The 27,619-nt window shown below is 46.4% G+C and overlaps 1 protein-coding gene across 1 annotated transcript in view; it reads right to left on the bottom strand.

Annotated features, from left to right (window-relative positions):
• DOCK5 (dedicator of cytokinesis 5) overlaps positions 1-27,619 on the bottom strand; it is an 852,732-nt gene that overhangs the window by 196,419 nt on the left and 628,694 nt on the right. The window lies entirely within an intron of this gene.

Below are 27,619 nucleotides of genomic sequence, written 5' to 3'. Positions count from 1 at the left end.
GTTTTCAAACCCTGCTTTTGCTATATTCCTCTGAAAAGATGACTTATTCCAGTGCAAGTCAACATCTCAAAATTAGATATGTATGTATAAAAGACACATCACCACTAGTACCTGAAAAACTGTGTAACCCACAACATGCAATCTACAAACTGAGCTATAAAACATGGCTGTGTTCGGAGTGCACAACAGCACTTGGTATTGGAAAAGCCAATTGATCTTGCCTGTTGGATTTGCCAATGCATTTTGCTGATACTGTTCAGTAAGAGAAAACCCAACATGACACATCAAGTGTCATTCTCTTGTCTGATCCCAAGAATAATGAAACAAAGAAGATTTAATGTGTGCTAGCTTTTTAAACACATTTTCAAAAACTTGCCCTTGTCTTAGAGCATTGAGAAAGGTACCTTCTTGAGAACATTATTCATGAGCCACCAGAAATAGAGAACGTCACACAGTAACCACAGAGGGAAGTGAAAAGAACAACTTTCATTAGGGGAGTCACTACATAAATAACTTGGCATGCAGCAAGGGTGTGGCAATCTCAGTTAATCCCAATATAACACGGAGCTGATGAAAGAACAAGGCAAGCACATCTAAAAGAAAGGGCACTGTAGACGAGGGAGGCCAAATCTCAACACTGCAGTGCACGCAGGGAGAGAAAGCGTTGTACACAAATGGATTTACGCTACCTCTTGTACCAAACAGAGGCGTTTCCCACTGGGAAAGAAGCCAACAAGCTATAGGCCGGGTAGAAAACACAAAGGTAAAAGCAAATACTGAAGCACCGATGACTGCATTAATGTACTGACAATAAGAAAACACAACTTAAATCTACTGTGAAAACAAGTACTGCTGTGCAAGCAAAAACTGAATAACGGAAATATACTTCAAATGCACAATTAAAGCAGGAAGAGAGGACACAGGTGAGGAGAGCAAGAAAACACGCACTCCGATGGAGCACAGTAATCAAAAAAGTCGTTCCTCTGTATTTAAGTGATGGAAGGATACAAGTCATCTAATCAAAAGAATGGTATGGAAGCTATGCTCCATGGGAGGAGCCAGCACAAGAAGAGGGAAAAAAATCCATAAAATAACAAGCAAGCAATTGAGACTGACAATTAAGCCAACCAATGATATGCAATAGGCTGACTGTACATAATAGGTATTTTGTCAATCGACAGCTAAAGATGTATATAGACAAGACCAAAAATGTATGCCAGATAGGTTATAGGAGGACTATGCAACACTAATCTGAAGTACTAGGATACTGAACATTACCTCTCTATAAAGAGGCCTGTCCACATGGGGCCCATCATAACCCTCCTACCTGATGAAGAAATATTTAGCTGTATAAATCCACCCTGCCCCAAACGCCACACGTCCCTGTCATTCAAAACAGTGAACATAAAAAAGGAGACAGTGAAGCATGTTGGCACACAGAGATGCATCCATGGAGACTGGGGAGGGCGAATTGAAAATGACACATGGAGACAAACACTGATAGGATGACACTGGAACAGTGAGACACAAACACAGAAAGAGGTGTAGACATAAGTACAGGGTGAGACCTGGGGATAGAAGACAAAGGGACAGGAGGAGGGACACACAGACAATGGCACAGGAGTCACAGGCAATGAGAAGGGGTCGGAGGTACAGAAACAAGTTTAGGGAAATGCTAACAATGATATTAAAAGATGTAGACACCATCAGACACTGAGGTAGGGAGAGACCGAGACATGGGGACACCGACACTATAACATGGCGACAACAACAATGGGACATGAAGACGCTGGCGCTAGGACTCATGCCATCTTCCGGGCAAAATTGGTCCTACTTTTCCAAACCATGCTTTGGGGAAGTTTTGACTTACCAGTTTTAATCCTCTTTTGATATTAATTGGCTACTGGACCACTCTGGCCTGTTTACTTTCAGGTAAGAGGGTTGCGTATATAGTGATTAATGTTTTGGGCAACTTAACACTGCTGATGGATTGCTTTGAGATCCTAATAATTCTGACTTTTCCCTACTGTCAACCACTTGCTCCTTCTGAGCTGGCTGCACCAGATTGCAATCCAGAATATTGTACTCAATTTCATTGGATGATCCTCAATTGTATTACATCCTTTCTGATCAATTGAAACTATGCTAACATTTTCCCAAACTTCTTGATCAAAGACTCAAACTATTGTTCCACTGGGCTCCACTTTTTTACCTCCTTTCTGAAAACGTATCTTTTACCGCAAGCTATTCTCATCCAACCTTTTGGTTTTTCTTTACAAACTATCAGGATGACAAGGAAATCATTCAAGAAGTAGAGTCCCTTTGGCTTTGGACCTCCCTTGAGCCACTGGATGATCGTCTTGGACGAATGAGTAATTGAAAATAATCAAACTGAGAACAGGTAGCCATTAGTAATTTGCTGTTTATGGAATTAGAAGGTATCTGGCTTGCATCGCTGGGCTTAGCCCTCCCTCCTGTAAGAATACTTAAAAATGTAGCAATTTTATAGACTGGCCTATCCAATCACTCAAAACAGTAGCCAGAGCTAAGGGGGGCTTTTATGGTGATCTCAGCAAGACTTGCCCGTACTAGGAGCAAGCCCAGGAAATTCACACTACCATTGTTTTGGCTGGGTCATGGTTCAATTGTGCAAAAATGAACAATAACTAAAATGAGATCTACTGGAGTAGATTTATTGCATTTAGTGAATCCAGAATGATGTTGCATGGGTGATTGATGGCTGCGGAATATCTATAGGGAGGCCAGATGGAGCCCGTGCCCCAGCTATCTGTTCTGGCCCCCTTGAGCCCCACCATCCCAGCTGCCGAGGCAACACGAGCCGAAATGTTTGGTTAAAATGTTTAAAAATTACATTTAATGGGTGTGCGTGTGATAATTCTGGATTGGGAGTAGGTAGAGATATAGTGTTTACACTCAAATAAATTGTAATCTAAAACCCTCTTTAATGGTGAAGTCAGATTTTAAGTCACAATTCGGAAAATGCGACTTTTATAAAGTTGCCATTTCATGTCCAAACCATTTGTGTCTTCTGCCTGTGTCCTGGGTCACTTGACTTTGAATGGCTCTGCTGCTGGGTTTGGGTATAGCTGCCAGTCAGAAAAACAACAAACATTTGCAATGTAACAGGTCTCGCATTTACGCCAGTTGAAGCTATAGGCATTGTAAATGACAATTGGCAAGCTAAAAGGGATAGAAGGCCATAACCTTCCAATTCTAGGGATCAAATGAGAAACCAGCAATGTTGGATTCCAGGGTACACACAGTGGCGTAACACAGGCCCCCATAGCATCCGATGTGTGCTTCCCCCGCCCCAAGCTCCAGGGGGCCCTATCAGCACAGTACTCTGGCCGGAGAGCTCCCGATTGAGTCTGGAGGGGGACCCTTCATATACCTTGCACGGGGGGGCCCTCAAGTTTAATTACGCCAGTGGGTACACAGGTCAAAAATCATAAACAAAACCAGTACACACTTAATATGAGGAAAGTATTGAAAGGACTTAGCATAAAGCTTACAAATATGACCACCCATACACGCACGCAACAGCCATATATGAATGATTTTCATGAAAAAAAATCCAAATCAAAGATGGTCACCTGCTGATATTGGCTTTACCAATGTAAGTAAACAAGCATTGATAAAGCAGGTTTAGGCAGACGTGGAGCGGCATCATTTGGGGAGAATGAATAAAGGGCACCACATGAGCAAGGGGTAGTAAAACAGGAAGAGATAGTGAAGGGGTGGCAGGGAAACAGGGTGAAGCAAGTATAGAGAGAGAGTTCAGATGTGGCAGAAAGAGCATTAGGCACCAGAGAGAGGGAATGGAAAGAGAGAAAATAGTCACTCTTGTGCCAGAATGCTAAGACACATAAAAGTTAGAAGAACACAGAAACAGCTGATAGAATGAGGTGAAAAAGCCAGTTGCCTGTGGGCTGCCCTAGGATGTAATTGTAAATGTCTCAAGCTAATGGCTGAAAGAGAAACTTAATGCAAAGCAAATGGTTTGAAGTGGCTGGCCCAAAGTAAAATCTAACTATGTCAAATTATTAGATACAATAGGTTTGGTGAGTGAAAACAGGTACAGGTTGGTTTGTCAATCGAAAACAGGTACAGATGTCTTTCATCGAGACCTAAAAGAGAACCCCCAGTTCCTGTCCACTACATCATGTCACTTTGTTGAGTGTCTATTCATTTTATATTTTAACACCAATAATTGCCTTACACGCAGACCCCCTGGAATTATGTATCAAGGGAGCAGCAAATTTTGCAGCAGGGTTGATAAATTATGCAACAAGAAAAGGCAAATTATTTTGCAAAATGTGGTACAATTTCCTATAGTATTACTGATTCATTTTGTAATTTTTACACATGGTATTACTGTCTGGGCAAATATTTTGCCTTATTAGTACTAGTTTAACAACCAGATACAAAAATAAGGAACTGGAAGATGACCAGTTAACCTGTGCAAAGGGCCTTCCACTGCTCACAAACACAAAGCTGCAGATTAAGCAACAGATGATGGATTATGTGTAAAATGCGGCAAATCCATAAGTATGAGCAAAAAGCTGCGGCCGCAAAATCTCATAGTTCTTGTGGCCTTGTATGTACGTAGACTTTTCATGTCTTAAATCTGATCCAGCATACAAGAGAGTGTGTGTGTAGAGTGTGTGTGTGTTTGTGTGTTATGCCTTCCTCAAGTCACGCACCCTTTGGTCTTTGGCCATCTCTCTTCTGCAGATCCAGTTCTCATTGCGTTTGCTAAAATGAAGCCTCAATATACGTTTTTTCATCCCTGTGTTTTCCCTCCCTGCTCGTGGTTTCTTTTGAACTTGATGGTTGTGAATGCGTCCAAACATTGCAATATTCTTTTAAGGTGAGTACTGAATCCCGCAGAGAGCAATTCTCCGAGGTCTTGTTAACTGCGTCTCGTGTAGCAGATAGCTGCTGACACTACGAAAGCTGACCCTGTAATTGGCAGGCTATGCGACCATCTATTGTGCAGCATTTCCCAACAGTACAAGGGCGTGCTGTAAAGTGGATTAGTCATAAAACAGGTGCTTTAAATCTGTTCTTGAACCGGTGTAGGTGAAAGATAATACACAGCGTTCAACGCCATTGTAGTGCGTTTTGTAGAAACAGACAGTGAGAGCTGTTTACACGGCGCCTCAATAATGCATGAAGTCTCCCACCTCACGAGAAGAATGGTGGCTTACAATGGGGCTCTGTGGGGCGCCCCGGCTCGTCAGCGGTACTGACGGGGTTACTTAACGACACAAAACCGTGAGCTGCACTGACGTTGCCAAGCTTCGCACATCATTGAGCGGGAAGAATGGGATGGGTAATGAAACTACTTAGAAGGCAGAATCAAGCGCGTATTGCTTGGTGTCTGTGGGAAAATAATTGACCAACAGCAACAGAACAGACAAAGGCCCACGGGTAAGACAAGACAATATTTACAGTTTCAACCAAGACCGGTTATAAAACAAGGGAAAGCTATTAGTCCATAATTTGTATAAAAACAAAACAAGCGCGGTCAAGCAACTTTGATCACCAATATCCCAGGATTCACAGGTTGTTTTCCTCCGAGCGGGGCGTGTCTTCAGCGTACTGCTCGCGCTTCCAGGCTCTCCTTTGACAAGTTCAGGAGAGAAAGTGATACCACGCCATGCGCGCGCTGTGCTCACGCGTGGATAGGAGGTGTGGACTCATATGGAGTGCACATCTCCTGTCCGTACACGTGCCATCTCCTATCACCCTTCAGAGGAGACGCCATGCGCGCGCCCATCGCCTGTCCGTGCGCGCACATGGTTTGTCTCCCTTCGCTAGCAAAACCGACAACAATAGTCTCGCCAAGGCGAAGCAGTGCATGCGCTGCGTTCGCTAGGCGAGATCTAAAAAGGGCTTACATGTGGCTTGGATGGGCCATTCAGGCAGGATGGCTAGAGGAAGCATGGTACCCAGCCTCGCTTACACTTCAAAGGACTATGCCTCCTGCACACACAAACAGGAATATGCCGCTTGCTATCGTCTCCCTCATTTTCTTTGCAGATTCCCCTTGTTTCTTTAGTCTTTCCTTAAAGATTTCCTCTAACCCCTTCTTTCTTCACAGAGTCCAGCTGTGTTTTCCTCGTAGATCCCCTCTAATTATTTTCTTCACAGATGCCTCTACCACTGCCCCTTTCCAGTGCTCTCCCCTCCTCAATGCCTCACCACCCGTTTTTCTGTCATCCAGCTATCTCCCTATGCCTTCTACTCATCCCGTCTAGCGCCCTGCCCCCCTCTCGGTTAACCTACTTAATGGAGGGCGCAGTGTGGCTATACTACCGGGGCACTAAAAGCAAGCCTGTGTGTGCCTGTCGGTGCCTGGGCTGTGCTCAGCATCTGGACCCCTGATCCCCCACCCCCCACAGCTGCACATACACATGCACCAAACTCCTAGCCCTTAACCTCAGTCAAAGCAACAACAACTGCTACCACGCATCCCCGCAATTTACACCAGGGCCTTTCTCCTGCCTCAACTGTCCACTCCACTGCAACACTGAATGCACAGCTCAGGAACACCTGCATGACCGCTACCTATGCAAAACAATTCCACTGCTTATTTATTTATTTTATTTTATTTATTTATTTGCTTCTATAGCCCTGGACTCGACCCCCAAAGGGGTATCTCCGAGCTTTGCTCGCTGTAGGTGTCAAACAGTGCCTTTAGGACATGCAGGTGAGAGGCTAAACCTCCCGAAAAAAGGTGTGTTTTAAGTGCCTTCCTAAAGGAAAAAAGATTGGTGTTATGTCGCATGTCAATAGGGAGCTTGTTCCAAAGGGAGGGTCCTACATAAGAGAGTGCTCGGCCACCCTGTCTGGCCTTCTTGATGAGGGGTATTTTTAAGAGGAATTGACTGCCGGAGCGCAAAAGGCGTTCCGGTGCGTAGATTTGGAATTTCTGAGTTAGATACTGGGGACCTGATCCAAAGAGACTCTTGTGTATAATGCAACAAATCTTGAACTCAATTCTCTGGCGTACAGGCAGCCAATAAAGCTCTTTCAAGAGGGGCCTGGATGGTGTTCTCGAGGGAACATTGAGAACCAGTCTGGCCGCGGTGTTTTGGGCCATCTGGAGTCAGTTGAGTACATGTTCATTTGCAGAGATAAGAAGGCCATTACAGTAATCCAACCGACTTATTACGAGTGCCTGGACTAAGGTCTTTCTATAAACGTCGGATAAGAAGGGGAAAACCCTTCTTAAGAGCCCAATTATTCGAAAACAGGATCCAGTCACCAGATTCACATGCTCGTTTAGAACGAGGTTCTGGTCCAGTCGCACTCCCAGGTTCTTGACTGATTGTTTTGGGCAGGGGATAGGTCCTAACTCCAGAGGCCACCAATCTGGTCACCAAAGGAGATTGGCTTTCCCAAAAAGCATAACTTCTGTCTTGCCCACATTACACTGGAGGCAATTAGAAGCCATCCAGTTAGATACCGCTCTCATACCCTCAGCAAAAAAAGTTCTTAGTTTCAGGGGTAAGAGTCTGGAAAGGAAACAAGAGCTGGGTGTCGTCAGCATACGACACCGGGGTAATCCCATATGTTCTCACAATGTCAGCAAGGGGGGGCCACATACACATTAAATAATGTGGGGCTTAGACATGAGCCCTGTGGGACCCCCTTGGTGAGCTCCCTGGAGATGGAACGATAGGAACCCAGGCTGACGGTTTGTGAGCGGCCAGTAAGGAAACTCTCCAGCCAGGACAGAGCTACCCCTCCAATCCCCACTTTCTGCAGACGCCCGAGAAGAGTCTCATGTGACACAGTGTCGAAGGCTGCAGACAGGTCTAACAGCACCAGAATCATGGATCCTCCTCTATCCTGTGTCATCTTGATGTGATCTGCCACGGAGAGGAGCGCAGATTCGGTGCTGTAGTTGGGTCTGAACCCAGATTGTGAATGGTCCAGACCCCCTGTAGCCTCGATGAATTTGGACACATGAGTGTTCACATGCTTCTCGGCTAGTTTGCTTAAGAATGGTAGTAGGGAAATGGGGCGCAAGTTGGATACTTCTGTCCATGGTAGGGCCGTGTTTTTACGAATGGGGTTTACCACTGCCTTTTTCCAATCCTGAGGAATTTGTCCCTCTTTAAGAGACAAATTGATGATCTTCTGTATCATGGGGAACAGTAGGTTGCTTATTAAAGCCGTTGTTTTTGCTGGGATTAGGTCTAATGGGGAACCAGTTTTGATGTTATTTATCAGGGACAGGATTTCTGTTTGACTGGTTTCAGGAAATTCAGTCAGCCTAGATTGGTTGTTATCAAAGGGTATCGGAGTGTTTTTTGTGGTGACCCCAGTGCTCTTAGCCATTGTGATCTTTTGATAAATGCCGTCTATTTTACTTTCGAAGAAAAGGGAGATTTCATCACATAGGGATTGGGAGAACTCATCAGGACTCTCACAGGCCAATGGCTTTACAAAGGGCTGTAAGATCCTGAATAGTTCTCTTGAAGAATTCCCTGCTTCTGCTAGCTGTGATGTTAGACTGTTCTTTTTAGCTAGTCTGATGTTTTTGTAGTATGAAGCTAAAGCTACTGCGTGATTTTTCCAGCTTTCTTCGGTATGGGTCTTTCTCCATGCCTTTTCTAGTCTCCTGCACCCCTGCTTTTTTAATCTCAGTTGTTCCGTGTACCATGCCTCCTGCTTTGATGTAGGATGTTGTTTCATGAGTTTCAACGGAGCTAGTAGGTCAACAGCTTTTTTAAGAGTCGTATTGAATTTAAAAAGAGCGGACTCCGCATTATCTGTTGCTGTAATCGTCGGTTCTTCCCATACTTTTTGAATCTCTTCTAAAGTAACTCTGTGCCATTGTCTGCGCCATATGGGGGGGAGCTGATTGTTGTCTAACAGGTTTAACTAGTCCAGGGAGGGTAAATTCAACCAGGCAATGATCTGTCCAATTAACTCGAGTCGGGGGACGGCTACGTATCATGGGGCCATTAGAGAAAATTAAATCTAGAGTGTGGCCTCCTGTATGAGTAGAGCCATTGTTTTGAAGCTGAAATCCCAACAAGGAGAGATCAGAGAGCAAGGACTGAGTTTCCGGGTGGTCGGGGATATCTGCGTGAAAGTTAAAATCACCTAGTAGGAGGAAGTTTTCTTTGGCTTTTAGATGTTGTGCTAATAGTTCTGTTAAGGATAAGGTAAATCCATTGCTTGGTCCCGGCGGACGGTAAATCAGAGCTCCTTTCCAATTTTCTTTGGAGCCTGAGTTTATCTTAAAAATCATCACTTCCATCGATGGGCAGCAACTCTGCTCAATTATTGAGACTTTCAGGTCTTCTCTATATATTATGGCTATCCCGCCTCCAGTTTTAATTGGGCGGTCGAGCCTTAGGATTTTGTATCCTACCGGAATCCCTAGTGCTATTGCTGGTTTTATCCAGGTTTCTGTTAAAAAGCAAATTTCGGGATTAACCGTATTTATAAGATCCCATGTCTCATGATGATGCTTAGACAATGAGCGTGCATTAAGAAGGAAACTTTTCCAGCCTTTAGGTATTGGCAATACCTTAACCGCATGTCCTATGGAGATAGCGGTATGAGATGCTTGAAATCTACATTGTACGCATGAAAAGGGACCTTCCGGGCATGGCCATTGATCACGGGCACAACCCCCCCCCGCCCTGAGGTCGTAAGTTATGCAGCGCTTGGGAGGTGTACCTGAGTCTGCGGCCCTCCGTAGGTTCCATCACAGAACAGGCAGAGTATCTAGCCCTTCGCCCCTAGCCCCGTCCAGTCGCGGACGGGCGCAGACGGGCCACTCTTTGGCTGCTCTTCGGCGTGTCTTCGGCTGCGCGCGGTCGCTGCGCGCTCCAGAAATGGGCGAGGGCTAAATAGCCCTTGAAGTCCAACCACTAGAGCGCTAACCGCTCCCGTGATTACAGGAAGTGCCTGGCTCTCACCTGACCCGCCCTCCGCTCAACAGTACTAACTACCGTGTCGGACCGGGGTGGTCAGGAAGGAAAGTTGAGCCCAGGCTTCCCCGCTGCACTGCAAACAAAATGTCCCTCCTATTAATTCAGGTTGGGCAATGTAGCGCGATTGTTAAAAAAGTAAACTGCAAATTGCTTAAATTAAAAAACGAACACAATGAGCAGTAGTTAAAATAATTATTATGCAGGGCACAGCGTAGAGGCACAATTAGGCATACACAACAAGCAAGCGGGTCGGGGACTCTGCCACCGTCGCCTTACCGCAGCTCGCCGGAGATGACACTCAGCCTAAATAGCCCTTCAAGTCCAATCACTAGAGCGCTAACCGCCCCCGTGGTTACAGGAAGTACCTGGCTCTCACCTGACCCGCCCTCCGCTCAACGGTACTAACTACCGTGTCGGACTGGGGCGGTCAGAAAGGAAAGTTGAGCCCATTCTTCCCAGCTGTACTGCAAACAAAATGTCCCTCCTATTAATTCAGGTTGAGGCAATGTACCGCGATTGTTGAAAAAGTAAACTGCAAATTGCTTAAATTAAAAAACGAACACAATGAGCAGTGGTTAAAATAATTATTATGCAGGGCACAGCGTAGAGGCACAATTAGGCATACACAACAAGCAAGCCGGTCGGGGACTCTGCCACCGTCGCCTTACTAATCAATACTCACTCAGCCAAATCTGGGACATAATCAACTCCCTCACGCTGGACATCGTCTTCCTCACCGAGATGCGACTCAACCCGGACTCAGCACCCGACATCACCACCACTATACCACATGGATACAGGATAATCTACTGGGATCACACAAACAAGCAGGGCGGTGGAATAGCCATCATCCACAAAGAGTCCATTAACTGCACCGCCACTGCAGACACCTCAACCCTATTATGGAATAACTCAATTTCCAGATCAAAACCAAATGCAAAACCATGATCAACGGCATCCTTGCCTACAGACCCCTGGGTCCATGCCTTCACCTTCTGCAAGGCCATCGCCAGATGTATCACCCCTCTGTCCATCAACTCCAAAGACTTCCTCTTCCTCATTTACCTCAACTTCCACCTGGAAGACTCCAGCAACACTAACAACCTACTCAAAAGCATGGAAATCATGGCACTCTTCCAGTTGCTCACCGATCCCCCCCCCCCCACATAACCAGACACTCTCTCTACCTAATTTTTTCATCCAGCAGCAGAATCAGATACAGCCACCCACCGAGATCACTTGGTCTGACCACTCAATTGTCCACTTTCACATCACAAACCCCTTGTAAACCGCCACCGGACCCCCAGGACCCACTACAAGAGCTGTAGCAAAGTAACACAAGACATCTGGAACAGCTCCCTCAACATCACCACCAACCCCGAAGAGGGGCTCGGAAACTTAAATACATGAATCAACACATGAAACAACAATGTTGCCCCACACAACCCCACCAAAAGAAACCGATTCTCCAAACACCACAACTGGTCCACGCCAGAGCGCATATGCACTCCTGCAAGCAACTTGAGAGGATCTGCCGATGCATCAATACTAACTATGTCTGCCACAATTTCAAACTAGCCCTGAACAGGAACCACCATCATCTCAACACAGTGAAACAAAACACCATGGCCAGTCGCCTGGACACCAGCTCAAACCAAAGCAAGGAGCTTTTTTGCATCCTCAAAGAATTCTCCAATCCAATAGCCACTTAGAAGACAGTCACTCCCTTGCAGACTTCTTCTACACCAAAATCTCCACCATTTACGAAAACGTTGACCCCAAACCCCCAATAACTGAACTTCGCAAACGCCTAAAAACACCTTAATAAACACCTGGGAGCCTCTCTCCGCTATCACAACCACCACCATCATGGGCTCCATCCACTCAGGTGCCCCTAAAGACACCTGACCCCACCTCATATTCAACATGGGAAAAAGCACCATCAGCAACGACCTCACCACAGCCATTAACACATCCATCTATTTGACCTTCTTCCATGAAGGCTGGAAACATGCAGGGATCAAACTGCTCCTTAAAAAATCCTCTGCAGACTCCAATGACTTCAAAAATTACTGGTCCATCTCCCTACTGCCCTTCCCAGACAAAGTACTTGAGAAAGCAATAAACTGCCCACCAGGAGAAAAACAACCTTCTTGACCCCTCCCAGTCTGGTTTCCACTCAAACCATAGCACAGAGACAACCTTAATCGCAGCCAGAGAGGTCATCAGGACCCTCCCAGACAGGGGAGAATTCGCCACCCTGATCCTTCTCGATCTCTCCGCTGCATTCAACACGGTCTCCCTCCACACCCTCCTACATGGTCTCCACCAAATGGGAATCCAAGGTAAAGCTCTCAAATACATCTCTTCCTTCCTATTTGTTTGCACCTAAAGCATCTGTTTCCCTTCTTTCAACTCAGAACCAAAAAACATTGTCTGCGGCGTCCCACATGGATCCTCTCTAAGCCCAACTCTCTTCAACACAATTCATTGATCTTAGAATGATGCATTGGACTTAAATGTTGTTTGAGTATATTTGTTGCTTTTAGCTGCATTTTGGATGGTTTGAATGTGTTTTGATATCTTTTTTATTATTTTTACTTCTTACTGTTGTGATCTTAGAGATCATGCTCTGTGTTTTAATATCTTTTATGGTTTATCTGTTCTGAACTGCATTAAGATTCAGTTGATTGAATGAAGTTGCAAAGCCCATTTTTATGCCACTTTTATACTTGTTTTCTGTGGTAAAACATAGTATACTACAGACACATTGCACTGTATATATGCCTTGTATGGCCATGGTGCACCTTTCTTTTGTAGAACCTACAGGCGTACCAGAGATCTAGAGTTTCACTATCTACTTGAGAACATGTAATAAAAGTTAAATGTTTCTGATAGGGATAGGACAACTGTTCTTTATCTGCTTAGGTCCCTCTGCTGTGTAATTCACTAACTATGAGCAATTAGCAATAAATATGATTCTAAAAAAACTGTCTGCCCTGCTATTCAGCAAACTTTCAGAGGCATGTACTCTACATCGCTGACAACAGCCCCATATGTATCACACACCAAGTTAGGCTCCTCTAGTAATCTTACAACTTCCATATGAATGATACAAAGGCATCATATACTGTATTCACCTTACACAAGCAACAAAACAGATAAAGGATGGTCAAAATGGCTGGTTGGTTTAAATTACAGGTTCTACAAGGAAAGAATCAATGTTTTAAATAGAAAAGGCAAAGTCAATGGGGTCGGCCTTGGCAAGGTGGTGCAATAGTTTAATTTATGTTTTATTTTTGTATTGCAAGTAAATATAAGAAATTAAAAAGAAAAGATGCTGCTGCCAGCGCCTAAAAGTGAGGGCCATGCTTGTGATGGACAAGCTGGAACCATTACTTATATTTTTAATAGAATAATGTGAATGCTTCCTGGCAGACAAGTGTCCTAGGAAGAGTTACAAAATTATGTTTTATACACATATAAATACACAAAAATGACAAAACATAAAACATGATAAAGAATACAAAGAAAAAAACATTTCTGAGTTAAAGTATTGGCCCATATCCCTGGCACTGAAATGCACATGTCGTCAGGAAAAATGCATCACTCATAGTGCAAGAGAGCCAATGGCAGAAGTGGGCAGAACCTTTGCCCCTATGATGTATCCTACGGTGGGTGGAAGCAAAACATGAATGACAAATCAACAGAGCAATAGATAAAGAAGGTTTAACTAAAGCCCCGCTACGTATATATATATATTTTTTTCTCCATATATAATATTTTTTTTGCGTTAAGGAGATAAGGCTGCCTGTGGGTTAGATTTAAAATGTTGGGTTGGTGTGTTATGGAAAAAATACATTACATTTCAAAAAGGTGGAATTATTTTTCACCAGCAGAACATTCCTAGAATTAGGGCAAACGACATGAATAGCGAGACTTGCGTTTAACATCAAGGCACATTTTCTCATGGACGGGTCACCAGATGCATGAAACAGCCTTGAGGAATATGGGGTGCCACTGCGCTGCGTTGGGGTGAAGCGCTGGATCTTGTTGTGCGGTGGGAGCTGCCTTGATACTCCTGCTTTAATATCTGCTGAGGGTTGCGAGCGTGAGAGGACGAAATCGCCCTTGCACCGTACCTGCCATTCAACTCAAGTCAGTCTGCAGGCAGGTGGACTACGAGAACCAGCATTCCCTGCGGGCAATCGAAGGGAGCACCTGAGGCTCGTTAGCCCCAAAGTTGAAAAAACCTTGCCGCACCCGCTGCCGTGGGTGCCGCTGCGCTGTGTTGGGGTGAAGCTCTGGATCTTGTTGTGGGGTGGGAGCTGCCTTGATACTCCTGCTTTAATATCTGCTGAGGGTTGCGAGCGTGAGAGGACGAAATCGCCCTTGCACCCTACTGGCCATTCAACTCAAGCCAGTCCGCAGGCAGGCGGACTACGAGAACCAGCATTCCCTGCGGGCAATCGGAAGGGAGCACCTGAGGCTCGTTAGCCCCTCCTACATCCATTACATCAACGTTTAGGATCCAGGCAACGCGGGACGCGCGTGGGTGGCGCCGGGAGAAGCCCGGGACAAGGGCGGGACCGTCTGTGGCCATCCGGGGATGGAGGAGGACGGGACGGGACGGGCCACCCCCCTACCATTTCCCCACCGTCACAGGAACTGTTTTCGATATAAAGGGACTTTTGGAGCTATACCATCCTCGATATGAGGCGGTGTTAAACGCAATAAACCGTTTCCCAAAGGGGATGGAAAACCAAGAGACAACATGTTGGTTAAGCCTCTGTCACAAGCTGGCAGAAAATTAAATGGGAAGCGGTACAGTGCATAGGACAGACTCAAAGGTGAAATACGGCTAATATAGCAAAGGTAAAGATGAAGACCACACAATAGCCATTGGCGAGAGGAGGCAAAAAAAGGACTGTTTTGATGGTCCCTATTGCTGCCAAATGCTATGATTCCAAAAGTTGTGCATGGTAAGGCTGCACGTGGAAGGGGCACACACAGTCAGTTGTAGCATTTGAGAAGTAGAAAGAGTTCCCAGATCTCCCATGGGAGCTCCCTATGCATTGATAGACTCATAGTTTGTTCCCAGCCAGTAAATCCCAAAGTGTATGACACGTGACTCAAAAGCACATTAAAGCATGTTGAACTTTCCCATACGAAGTGTCCGCACACCTGGTCTGCATTTGATTTTGGCTCATTTCCATCATCCTATGTGATTACATTGTTAGGTCTGGCCTGTTTCCGCCTCTTACTTCAGTACTGTTTCACACAGAAGACAGCTTTACACAACTTCTAACACCCATATGTCAAAGGCAGGTTGGTAACATCCACAGGGCTAAATGTAGATCTAAAAAAGTGATTCAGTACTTATTTTGAACTGTATTACTAATAGCTGTAATCCAAGAAACTTTATTCTTTACTGCTTTGTAATATTGTTGAAAATGCCAATAAAAAAAGTGTTGAATAAGTGTAATGTCTATTGGGATTTTGAAATTTTTAGACCCTGCAACCACTGAACGGATTTACACTAAATTTGGCTGAAAGCTAGCTCTTGGTCCTGGAAGAGCCATTTCTGTAAATTGTTGTAAATCTGTTCAGTTGTTTTGGAGTTATTAAAGAAATAAAACCTTGTATATCTAATGATGCGGATCCTCCACAGAACAAATTATATATTACTTTACGTTAAAAAAAACATACAAATTCACTGAAAAACACAAAGGTTACAGGGACGTTATAGTTAGGTATACGTTTTACCAACAAAAAACCATAGAAATTCAGCAGTTATAGTTATTCATGTTACTATATTTATCTGAAGAAACTATAACGTGTGCCATTAAGTAACTTTACACCACAAGTTTAGTTGCTTAACCTAAAGTATAACAATAACTATAACTGCTGAATTTCTATGGTTTTGTGTGGGTAAAACGTGAACCTAACTATAATGTCCCTGAAACCTTAGCTTTTTTTCAGTGTGTGTATATATATATATATATATATATATATATATATATATATATATATATATATATATATATATATATATATATATATATATATATATATATATATATATATATATATATATATATATATATATATACAGTGGCACAGTTGCCAAAAGCTACTTTATAGTTAGATCAGACTTTCTATCAGAAGCGCATTTTGTTTTTGCGTATAACTTTTGGCGACAGTTCGTAATTGTCTCACTTTGAACCACACAGAGTTTTTTTGTCGGGCCTTGGCTAATGGGTTTTAAGGAATTTATACGATTATGTTTTAAATGCATGTGATTTAAATTAAAGTTAATCGAGTGAAAAAGTATTTGTCGGTTACAACAAGTACGAATGCAACAATGACAATCTAAGTATCAGAAGTGTGTTAGCAGGCAACATTGACTCCTGTTAAAAAAAGAAAGTGCCTGATTTTCTTAGGTTGCGGTCCCTGAGATGTACGCATACTAAACGTCATAGTTTCTTGATGTTTTCTCCTTGAACACTTTAAACATCACACACCCGTAAGCATGTTTTTCTTTGCGGTTACCGCTTTTTTGTGTTTACTTGATTTTATATATTATGTTTTAATCGTGCAGCTGCATTTCTATCCTAAATCAGGTTCACTTGAACTGTGTTGTGCTCTCGATGCATAAAGTCATCAGGGCATCACAAATGTTTTAGACGACTCCATGCTCACTGAGTCCAACTCTGAGTCTTCAATAACTTTCCACTGACGCCGAACACTGCCTCGGGATGCGTGCATGCCTGTCATGCTGTGTGTCCTCATTCGTCAAAAGCCTAGGCTGATGCAGTTTCCAGGACACGCACCATCCCCCTCCTCCTACCGTTTCACTACTGTGGGCTCCGTGACCATTTACATCCGATAGGAAATGGTTAATAAGGCTTTCCAGTACATTTGGTAAATACCTACACCAATAGTTTATGTTTTGCAGAGGCCAAAAACATTTAAAATTATGCTCATTTCACAAGGCATGTTCATGTCATTTACCTTTAACCTGTATCTACAATCCCTAATTCACTCCTGCAGTTGCTGCTCTGGTGTTTATGTTGGTTTCCTCATGCCTCATCCCAGCTGTTTCCACTTGCTTTCCCAGCGCACCCCATCCAGCTTTAATTCCTTCCCCCTCCCTAGTGTTGCTGGTTACAGCTGGCGCAGTAGTAAAAATGCATTTTTAGCCAGTCCTTGAATAAAATATTTGCAAACACACCAATCTGTTAATTGTTTCTACCTTTTAATTAAAGCACATTTTTTATATGAAAGCATCAAGCAGAACATAATACAATGCATCTTTTTGTAAGAAAACGAGGCCAGGTGAATAAAAACTCTAAAAACAAACATCTTCCTCCTGCACAGGCGACCATTTTATGTTCTGCTCAAGGGAATTTCTTCTTGCTATTTCTGCAGAGCACCCAGGATAATGTGCAGAATAACTAACCACTCATATGGTCCCAAAGGCGAGACCTATTGGCTATGCCAATGCTTGTTGTGATTTGGTATGAATCCATTCAGCAGTTTTTGAGCAATTCAGGTTAAAAAAAATAGAGATCTCTGGATGGTCTTTCTGGAGAGTACCACAGAACTCCCAAGGGATCGCAAATGTAAAAAAAAGAGCTTTCTAATGGGTCAAGAGACTTTTTTTTCCCCCATCAACATCCTCGGTTCTTTGGGACTACACCGGTCCTTCAGTACCGAGCGATCTGATTCGCTGGCATCAACATGAAGAGAAATGTAGTGGCTGTCGTTTCAGGACACGGGGACTGTGCCCTGAGTTTGTTAACAAAATAACATATATGGGTGCAGGTAAGGGGTACCCTGACCCCCTGGCCCTTGTAGGTGAATTCCAGAGGGACCTCGCATTGGGTCACAATAACAAATTGTACCATAGGTCCTGCGGCCATCACAACGCGGGCACAACAACGCACTACCATTACAACAAAACTTTTACAACGCAAGATCCATTACATCGCATGCTATTACAATGCATGCCATTACAACGCAGATGCTTTTACAACGCATGCCATTACAACGTAAGTATGGGTAAGTATTTAATTTAATTAATATTAATTTAATTAAGATTTAATTTACTTATAATTTTTTTATTAATTTAATTAAATTACATTTGTATTTAATTTATATATTTTAATTTAATTTGATTTAATTTTAATTTAAATTATTTTAATTAAACCCCTACACTATCCAACACTTAACCTACTATTACGCCCCCTGGAGTTAGAATAGTAATTTTAACCCCTACACTATCCAACACTTACCCTACTATTACATCCCCCCTCGAGGTAGAATAGTAATTGTAACACCTAAACGATCCAGCACTTACCCTACTATTACACCCCCTGGAGTTAGAATAGTAATTTTAACCCCTACACTACTACAACACCCCCAGGAGTTAGAATAGTAATTTTAACCCCTACACTATCCAACATTTGCACTACAATTAGATTCCCATTAAGTAAAATAAAAAAATACTTACCCATACTTACGTTGTAATGGAATGCGTTGTAATAGCATCTGCGATGTATTGGCAGGCGTTGTAATGGCATGCATTGTAATGGATCTTGCGTTATAAAAGTTTCGTTGTAATGGTATGCGTTGTGAATGTGTGCGTTGTAACGTCATACATTCGGTACTGCTGTACCCATTAAGGGGCTGGGAGACCCATGTCAAGCCCCACCGGTGTACTCCAGGAGTACCTAGGGAGTACTGAAGGACTGGAAGTTTTTTGTGTGAAAAACATGGCCTGGAGCCCCAACACCATGCTGCACATGCCAGTGTGTGGCTAGGGTTGGCTGCAGGGCCAGGCCAGGCCCTGGGGCCAACAGCACACCCCACGCGGCCTTTGGTCACGCAGGGCTTGGCAGTCTGCGGTGAGGGGCCAGATGCTGCTTCCAACCCTCAACTACGCTCATTCAAAATGTATGCTCAGTCAGGGAGTTGGGTAAATATGATCATAAAACCCAAGGGAATCACTAAAAAGAAAAAGGTTAAAGTCACATTAATAATAATATCTCTAACTCGCTGAGAACAACACAGGTTAAAGTTACTTTATAATTAGATAAGGTAGTTTAAGGGTCTTTATGGTTAGGCCTTGTAATATTATAAACATCAGTGCTTTAAAACAAAAAGCATTCAAATTCACCAGTTATCAATTGCTGAGCTAAGTGTAACTTGTGCCCCGCCATACACTGCTTATGACCTCACATATTACATCACTCATGACTTATTTAATGACATCATTGATACCTAAGGTAGATTTTCTATAGTCTCTTTACTGCTAACAGGTGTAAGCTTTAGTACCATGCTGGGCCTGCTGATGGGTCATGCCTGTGTGGAGGGAGTGAGTGAGTCCTGACTCCCTCCCTCCCACAAGAGGTACAAATCTGTAAAAGCAGGGGCATTGAATGAATACCGTTCCAGTTCTGCACAAAGTGTACCGTCAAATACCCTGGTAGTGACCAGAACGGGTTTGTAATCTCGGTCTCTTGCCGGATCACTAAAAGACCTTTTGGGAAGCTTGCTGGGATTTGAGTTATGAATAAAAAAGAAAAAAACTTAAGGGAAAGATGATGGGCTTAACTTAAGATGTAGAGGCAGGCATTGTGTGAGATGCTGAACATTTTCTGAGCGGAACACAGGCCTTGCTTCAAAGAAAAGGTAGCCAGACCCTCTGGCATTGCTGCAGACCAAGCAGGGGAAAGCCCAGAGGCCATCCTCTCTGATGGCGCCAACACCATACAGGGCAGTCCCTCATGCTTGCAGTGAGACATAAGTAGGTCTCTGGCCCGAAGACCAGGATGGCACCACGTGTTTCAGCAGTGCCTCAGGTGGATCTTAAAACACCTTGCAAAAGAGGCAGAGCCAGGTTTAAAGCTCCACATTGAGCTATGGGAAAAGGCAAAAATCTTTGTATTTTACTCCAAATGGGATGCCCTGGGCTCAAGAGTCTGGGTTGATGCATTAAAGACTCCACATAAAGGCACCAAACTAAGATGCACTTCAAAGCTGCCTTGACCCCAAGCATACGAAATCCGCACTCAGAGCCAAAATTGATGGCAAAAGCTTCTTCGACACCGGCATCGAAGCCTGTTCCAACATGCGCCTTGACACTGAAGTCGGGGACGATCTTTGAGAAGCTCTCAGAAATGTAATAAACTGTTCATCCAGACATGGCCAAAATCATTTATAGGTCTCTATCCCCAGGACTTGACAGATACCAAAAAAACAATGGTGACTTTTAAAGAAGAGCCAACCTTCGATCCATCGAGACCTCCCACCCCTAAAAGGATTGGGGACACAGCCACAAGCTCAACATTGTTTCCACCCTACCTTCAATCGTCACCACTACAAGCACACTACTACACTTGTACACAGTGAATGTGGGACGAAAGAGAGGAGTATGTCTATGTAGTAGACCTCCAAGATGACTCCCACATTGAACCTTACTCTGTCAACCCTTTCCCACCGAAGACACTTCCGCATACCACTTGATAATACAGAGGGCAGCACAACACTATCAGTGGAAGGTGCATACAGTGCAGGGTGAGTACAACTTCTTGGTTTAAACCCTTTCCACGAAAGAACACACTACTCATTACCTTACCATGCTATAGGGAATGCTGAGGTCAGCCTCCAACAACTTCACAGAGGCAGTAAAGGCAAGAGTAGTCACTCCTGGGGTTAAAAAAAAGTATGAGCAAGATCCTGAGCACCTGGCTTATATTGGTGGGAAGGTTGCCCCAGAATCCCTGGTTGTACACACGCCCATAAAAGGGCCTCTAAGCAAGCTAGAGGGAAAACCCCTCCACCTGATAGGGAATCCAAGTGTACTGACATGGTTGGGAAGCGAGTAAGGCTTGGAGTAGCCACCCATTGGGACATTGTAAACTCGGTTGGTTGCTTCCCAGGTTTGACTACTACCACTGGGAGAAAATGGAGGAGTTGGTTAAGCACCTCAGCGAGCCCATTGAAAACTCAAACAGAAGTTGTTGGCTGAAGGGAAAACCATTACTGATTCCAACATTAGATGCACTCTTGGCACAAAAGATTCTGCTTCAAGAGGCATTAACACCTGCATTCTCCTTTGCATGCATGCCTGGCTAAGTGTGTCAGGGTTTAGACCCAAAATGCACCAGCAGCTATTGAACATCCCTTATGAAGGGGAGCATCTGTTTGGCCCCCATGTCGACAGATGCTTGAAAAAATAAAAATGTATATGGACATAACCAAGTCCATGGGAGCCCTACAGTCCCCCAAACCTGTGACTGGATCCTGTCAATATATGATGTATATAATTATATCTATTACGTCCTATGGATATAATTACATTTCAATGTATTTAAGATGTGTGCTGTGAGAAACCTTCTGTGGATACACCTGCCCCACTCAGCATCTCTCATATCCCTCCCCAAATTAGCAGACCAACGAGCCCGGAGGTCAACTGAAGGTTTCGTTAACAACCTATTTAGGACACTATCAAACCACAAAACCAAATGAGATCCCAATCTCAGGGTCAGAAGTAACTGAAGGACTGCATGCGTTGGAGGTTTCACTCTTGCATCTCCCCACAAATTCTGTATAGCACAAAAAGGGGCTTCGTAAGTAATGAATTGTCCTATTGGCAGGCCTGACTGTTCCACCAGTTCACCAAAGGGAATTAAAGCATTCATGGAAACAGTCTCCTAGGGTCATCACACCTACCTCCATCCAAGAGTCCATGAACTAAAGAAAGACAATGGCTTGCCATAAGGGACTCCCACGAATGGGAGTGCAGAGGCATAAGGGGACACCATACCACTGTATGGCCGCCCATATTGCCAGCATTTCAGGGCAGTAGACAAAAGGATACCCAGGTGTTGAATCCAGGTTGCCGGACGTAACAGTTTTCCCAGGAGGAGTCCCTGGTTCATTGCCCACCATATCAAGATCTGCTAGGCCCACTCCATCAAGCCATCTTGCGATCCACTGGATTTGAGCTGCCAGAAAGTACAATTCAAAGTCCGGGATTCCCAAGCCACCCTCAAGTGGGTGGAGACAGAGGGTAGCCAATGCAATCCTCTGGTGCCCGCCATCCTAAAACAGGTCACAAAGGACTGCATTAAGTCTCCGGAAGCAGGAACCTGGAATTTTCACAAAAAAAGTAGAGAAGTCTAGGGAGCATGATCATTTTAGAAAGCTGATACGTGCCATGGTTGGTAGTCTGAGCGTACCCCAAAAAGACACACAGGACTTCAGTGATCGAATGTCCCCAACACCCATGATTCCCCTCCCACAGGTCCTCCAGATAATGGAAGATCTGGAAACCCAAATATCTAAAGGTTTGTGGATTCCACAGTATATTAGATGGACAAGAAACTGGGCGATCCAAACCTGCAACCACCAGAAACATACACAGAGCCTGAAGAATATCTGTTGCACCATTCCGAAGGTAAATAAGCAGAACATCTGCAAATAAGGACATAAAATGCCCAGAGCAATCCTGTCTAATCCCCCAATCTATTCCCTCAGTTTGAAATCTTTCCGCAAGTGGTTCTACAGCCAAAGCAAATAAGAGGGGCAACAGGGGACAACCCTGCCTTGCTCCCCTAAACACTTCATAGCCCTTCGAAATTATGCGCCCTCTTTTAACCCTAGCCATTGGGTGAAGGTAGAGCAGCCTGACCCATCTCACCCGTTTAGCACCGAGGCCCATCCGATACACAGTAGATTCCAGAAGTCCAGGCGCACTGTGTCTAAGGCCTTGTCAATAAGCACTGACACAATCGCAGCGGCAGAGTCAGATGGTAGATCATGGGGGTACTGAATGAATAAAGTCTTCGCAAATTGCTAGAGGTGCTATGCGTCTGTATAAATCCATTTTGATACCCATGGATCACAGCCTGCATATGTGCTAACAGTCTGGGCGCTAATACCTTGCTGAGAATCTTATAATCAGAGTTCAGCATGGAGAAGGGCCAGAAATTAGGGGGAGCCACATCCCACGACGCAGACTTAGGCAGAGGCACTACCAGCACCTCTCATGTTGTTACAGAGAGGATACCTTTTTCATAAGCCTCTGCATACATTTCCACCAATTTAGGTGCCAGATCACCACCCACAAAGGCCTAATAAAACTCTATGTGGAACCTGTCTGCACAAGGTGTCTCACCTATTGCCATGTCTTTTATAGCTTCCCTTACTTCCACATCTGATACTGGATGACCTAATTGTTCTTCTTCCACCCGCAGAAGAGACTGTAGCGGATGATCCTCCAAGAAGGTTTTCAATGCTTTTGGAAATTCTAGCTCTGGTAACGAAAGGGACATATAATACGACCTGAAGTACGAGTTACTTACCTTCGGTAACGATGTATCTGGTAGAGAAGATTCTAGCCGCAGATTCCTTCACGTAGAATTATCCCCAGGCGTGAGACTGGTTCCGGAATCTTTTTGCCACAGAAACACTGCGCGCCAGGAGGCGGGCGGCATTACGCGACTCCGCCCAGGCGTCGTCCGCGTACGTGACGTCAGTGAGGTCACATAAGCCCCGCCCCAACATCAGTTTTCTTCTGAGAACTTTTCCGCACCACAACGCGGAGCCACCAGACAAAAACTGTGGGAGCATGGGAACAGTGTGCGAAAGAGCAGAAAAGAGGAAGGCACCATAAGGAACAGTGCAACACTGCAGTGTCCAAAGGCAGGGACAGAAGAAGAACAGAGCAGATCCCTGACCAACCACCCTGCTAGTACATAGACAACCACCTCTTCGGTCCCCCGTATACAAGGAACATACGTAAAGGGTAAAGACACATGAAGCAGGCCTACAACTCCTATGCAGAAACAAGGAGGGGAGTCAGTCCCAAAACGGACAGGAACAACCAACCTCCAAGCCACCCCGGCATAGAGCGCAACCACCCCCCATGGAACAAGGGCAAGGCATGACTAGAAAACCCCAACTCAGAGGGTAGCAGAGGGGCCAGGACCCCTCTGCTGCAAGGGGGAGGAAAGAGAGTAAGAGGGAGGGAAGTGAGGGGAGGCAGAGATCAGAAGGCCAACCGCCCCAACCTGGAGCAGCCAGAGCAAGGTGTACAGGAGCACCGTAACCCCATCCTCCGAAGAACCAGAGAGGAGGAATTAACAGCAACAAGACGGAACCACCCGTCAAGAGCAAGGAGACAGTCACAAGAGACATAGCCCCCACCGGGAGGCGAGCCCCAAAGACCAACCCAAAGGCACTTGAAGAACGGTGAGGAAGGGCGGGCCGTGAAGGAATCTGCGGCTAGAATTGTCTCTACCAGATACATCATTATCAAAGGTAAGTAACTCGTACATCTGATAGAGACTACTAGTCGCAGATTCCTTCACGTAGAATATATACCCTAGCAATACCCACGGGGAAGGAGGGTCTGTAAAAGGGCCCCACCAGCTATGACAGGAAAAAAGGTCTCACAGGGGACCAGACCTGCAAACCGGGCAAGTAACCCGGTCCCTCCCAGGCAATAGGAGCCCCCACAAGCAGAACACCACTGACCCCAGACGGATGGAGGGAGAAGAGAGAAGAAAGAAAGAGGCCCTCACACTCACGTTAGAGGAACCAAGGGCAAGGGCAAGGCCAGAGAGGCCGAAGTACCCAACAACCCTCCCAGGCAATAAAGCTTCCACCCAAGCCAGGGGGAGAGCTCAGAGGGCCCAAGGAGACGAGGGAAAAGAAGGCGAGTCCACCCCAGACGGAAGGCAACAGGCTAGCCAGAGCGGCGCCAACATACATAAGCCGCTAGAAGCAAGAAAAAAAGACAGCCCAGGGCCACAGGAAGACCGGCGGGCAACGCCTGACAAGGGAGAGCACAGAAACATCCCAGCCAGCAGGACAGGAGCAGGGAGGTGAGGAAATGGCTGGACACACCAGCACGAGGGGCCACGCACACATCCTCAAGAAGCAAAGCAACATACAGAAACGCCATGGAGAACAGGCACACAAAGGCCACCAGAACTCCCCAGCCGAGCGCAAGCTATATAACAGCTACCACTACCCCACATAGGGTACGTTAAGTCCCAAGACATGGGAACCCTCTTTGGAAGAACTTCCGCAGCAGAGGAAAATACAAAAGACCACAGGGAAACACCCCCGTGAAAGGCTTGACAAGCAGCCCAAAGGAAAAAACAGAAGGCCTAATCTCAGGGACAAGTCTGTGTAACAATTCCAGCAAAAAACACACACAGTGAACAAAGGGCAGTCCAGCAGCCAACAATGCCAAGTCCAACCAAGGAGGACTCAATGGCCAAAAAAACACACTCTACAGGAAGAGCGACCATCCCAAGAAGGTCCAGAACCAGCTCAACTCAGCAGTCACTGAGGAGGGGAAGGAGGAGGATGAGGATAAGGCGGAGGAGGAGGACGGAGCCCTGCCAGGAACCTTTGGATGGCGGAGTCAGCCGGGGCATGGAACAACAGGCTGCCATCAAATGGAAGATCAATGAGCCGCTCCCGAATATTCTCAGGGAACATGCTGCCCCGAAGCCAAGCATGGCGACTGAGAATGCCATGGCTCGGCCCAGCACCTCCGAAATGTCCAGAGCGGAGCGGAGAATAAACACAGCTAGTTCCCGGCCATCCAAAGCATGATGCTGTAAGTCTACCTGAACAGTCTCTTGGGAAGCTGCAGATCCCAGAGACTCAGCTGAGTCCCACAAACAGGAGGAGGCCCTAGCCAGTACACACAAGGTGGTAAGGGCCGGCAGGGCATGCTGGTCGAGGCGAACATGTTGTGCCCCCAAGAGTCCAGCCAGCGGCCTCCCGGAATGGTGGAGTCAACAGTGGCGGCAAGGAGGGACAAGCAGTCCGAAAAGTGGACTGGCAGCAGAGGGGTGGATGGAAAGACACGACCGATCACGCGGTGCCGAAAGGTGCCGGTGCAGAAGGTGCTGAGGCACTGGATCCCCTGAGGCGGCACGCCTCCAAGCCCCCGACAGGGAAGAAAGGAGCGAACCCTCAAAGGGAAGCAAGATTTCCCTCCCACCAGAGCCCTGGTGGAGAACCTCTAAGAGATGGTCCGCTGGAAAATGAGCAACCGGGTCACCCAAGCGCAGAATGTCCACAGCTGGGGCACCGCGTGAGCGAAGGCCGCACCCGCCTCCGTAGGGCCCGGCAGTGGAGAAAGCAGCTCCTCTGTGGGCGACGGCTGCAAACTAAGGCCCCCGTCCCTGAAGCCAAGCAGGACGAGCAAAGGCCAGACCTGAAAGTCAGAAGGAACCGATGAATGGGGGACCTGCCGCTCCTCCGACGAACACCTCTGCCTCAGAAATGGCGGGGAGCCGCCCTTTGACGAAGCCGGTGAAAAAGACACCACACGGCGGCCAGTCTCCGGGGAGGACAACACCAATATGCAGCCGGACTCCGGAGAAGAAGGATTGTCTGAAGACGAATCCACGGCACGACCCCTTCGTGGAGCCGTAGAGTCCACCGCATGAGGCAGGACGTCGACACCATCTGGCATCGCCGGATAGGGCTCCTCCAAGTCACACGGCGCCAGGTACCGGAGTGGAGCCGGAGCCGAAGTGGCCAAGGAGCGGCGCTGGAACGACGCCGACTTGACCTCCGCCGAGGCAGCCACCTGCGTGGAGGAACGAGAAGGACCTGGGGAGTGACAAGCCCTCCGCCAGCCTAGGCCCAGAATGTGGTGGAGGTGGCCCGGCGACCCATGTGGTGGCGTAAGGGACGATTCAACCTCTGACTCGCCCTCTGATGAGGCAGCCACGTCCAGGGAGGGATGAGAGGGGCCCTGAGGGACGAGGGGTCCCCACCCAGCCTCGACCCAGAGCGAGACGAGAAGGGTCCACCGACCCCTGTGACGCCGCCCTGTCGAACAGCTGCCGGCGCCGTAATGGCTTAACTTCGGCCTTAGACAGGACCACCTTGTCAAAGGATCAAGAGGGGCTCGGGGATGCGACCCGAGCCACGGCGACCCCCGCAACACCACAGGGATTGCGGCGAGGCAGAGGCACCGTGGTCTGCAGGAGGGTCCCTCGAGGGGCCGCACCCAAACAGTACCACATCCTCCAAGCCTGGATCCGAGCCAGTCTGTGCCGGAGCCGGCGCCGCGGAGCGCCCCACGCAAGGCAAGGGATCCGCTAACCCCCGAGGAAGGGAAGGAGGAGACGCCAGCGAGGCCTGCAAAGCCGCTGCGTATGTCTCCATCTGGACTCTCGACGCCCCATCATTGGGAAACGGTGGATAGGACGACACGCGGGCCGCATCACCCGCAGAGAGCCCCTGGCAGGGCGGACACCCCCGGGGACAAACTGCGACACTTACCCACAGGGGAGCAACACTCACGTGACAGTGGAGAAGGGCGAGGACAACGGCCGTATCTGAAGCTGTCTGCCTAGGCTGATCGAGGGGAGGACGCAGATTTGGAGAGAAGCGCCAAGAGTAGTTTTATCCGGCGCTCCAGCCGCGACTTCGGCTTCAACTGTTGGCACGCCTCACAATCAGTGGTGCCGCGATCCTCCCCTAAATACCACATACAAATGAGGTGAGTGTACGTCGCCGACATAAGACGCCGACACAACTTGCAAGTCTTGAAGCCCGAAGGCATTCGCACACTGTTCCACCAAAGAGAA

Source organism: Lissotriton helveticus, chromosome 11, assembly GCF_964261635.1.
Source record: "Lissotriton helveticus chromosome 11, aLisHel1.1, whole genome shotgun sequence".
In the NCBI taxonomy this organism is placed as follows: domain Eukaryota; kingdom Metazoa; phylum Chordata; class Amphibia; order Caudata; family Salamandridae; genus Lissotriton; species Lissotriton helveticus.
The sequence above is the reverse complement of the archived record's forward strand: the minus strand, read 5'-3'. Positions and strand labels throughout refer to the sequence as shown.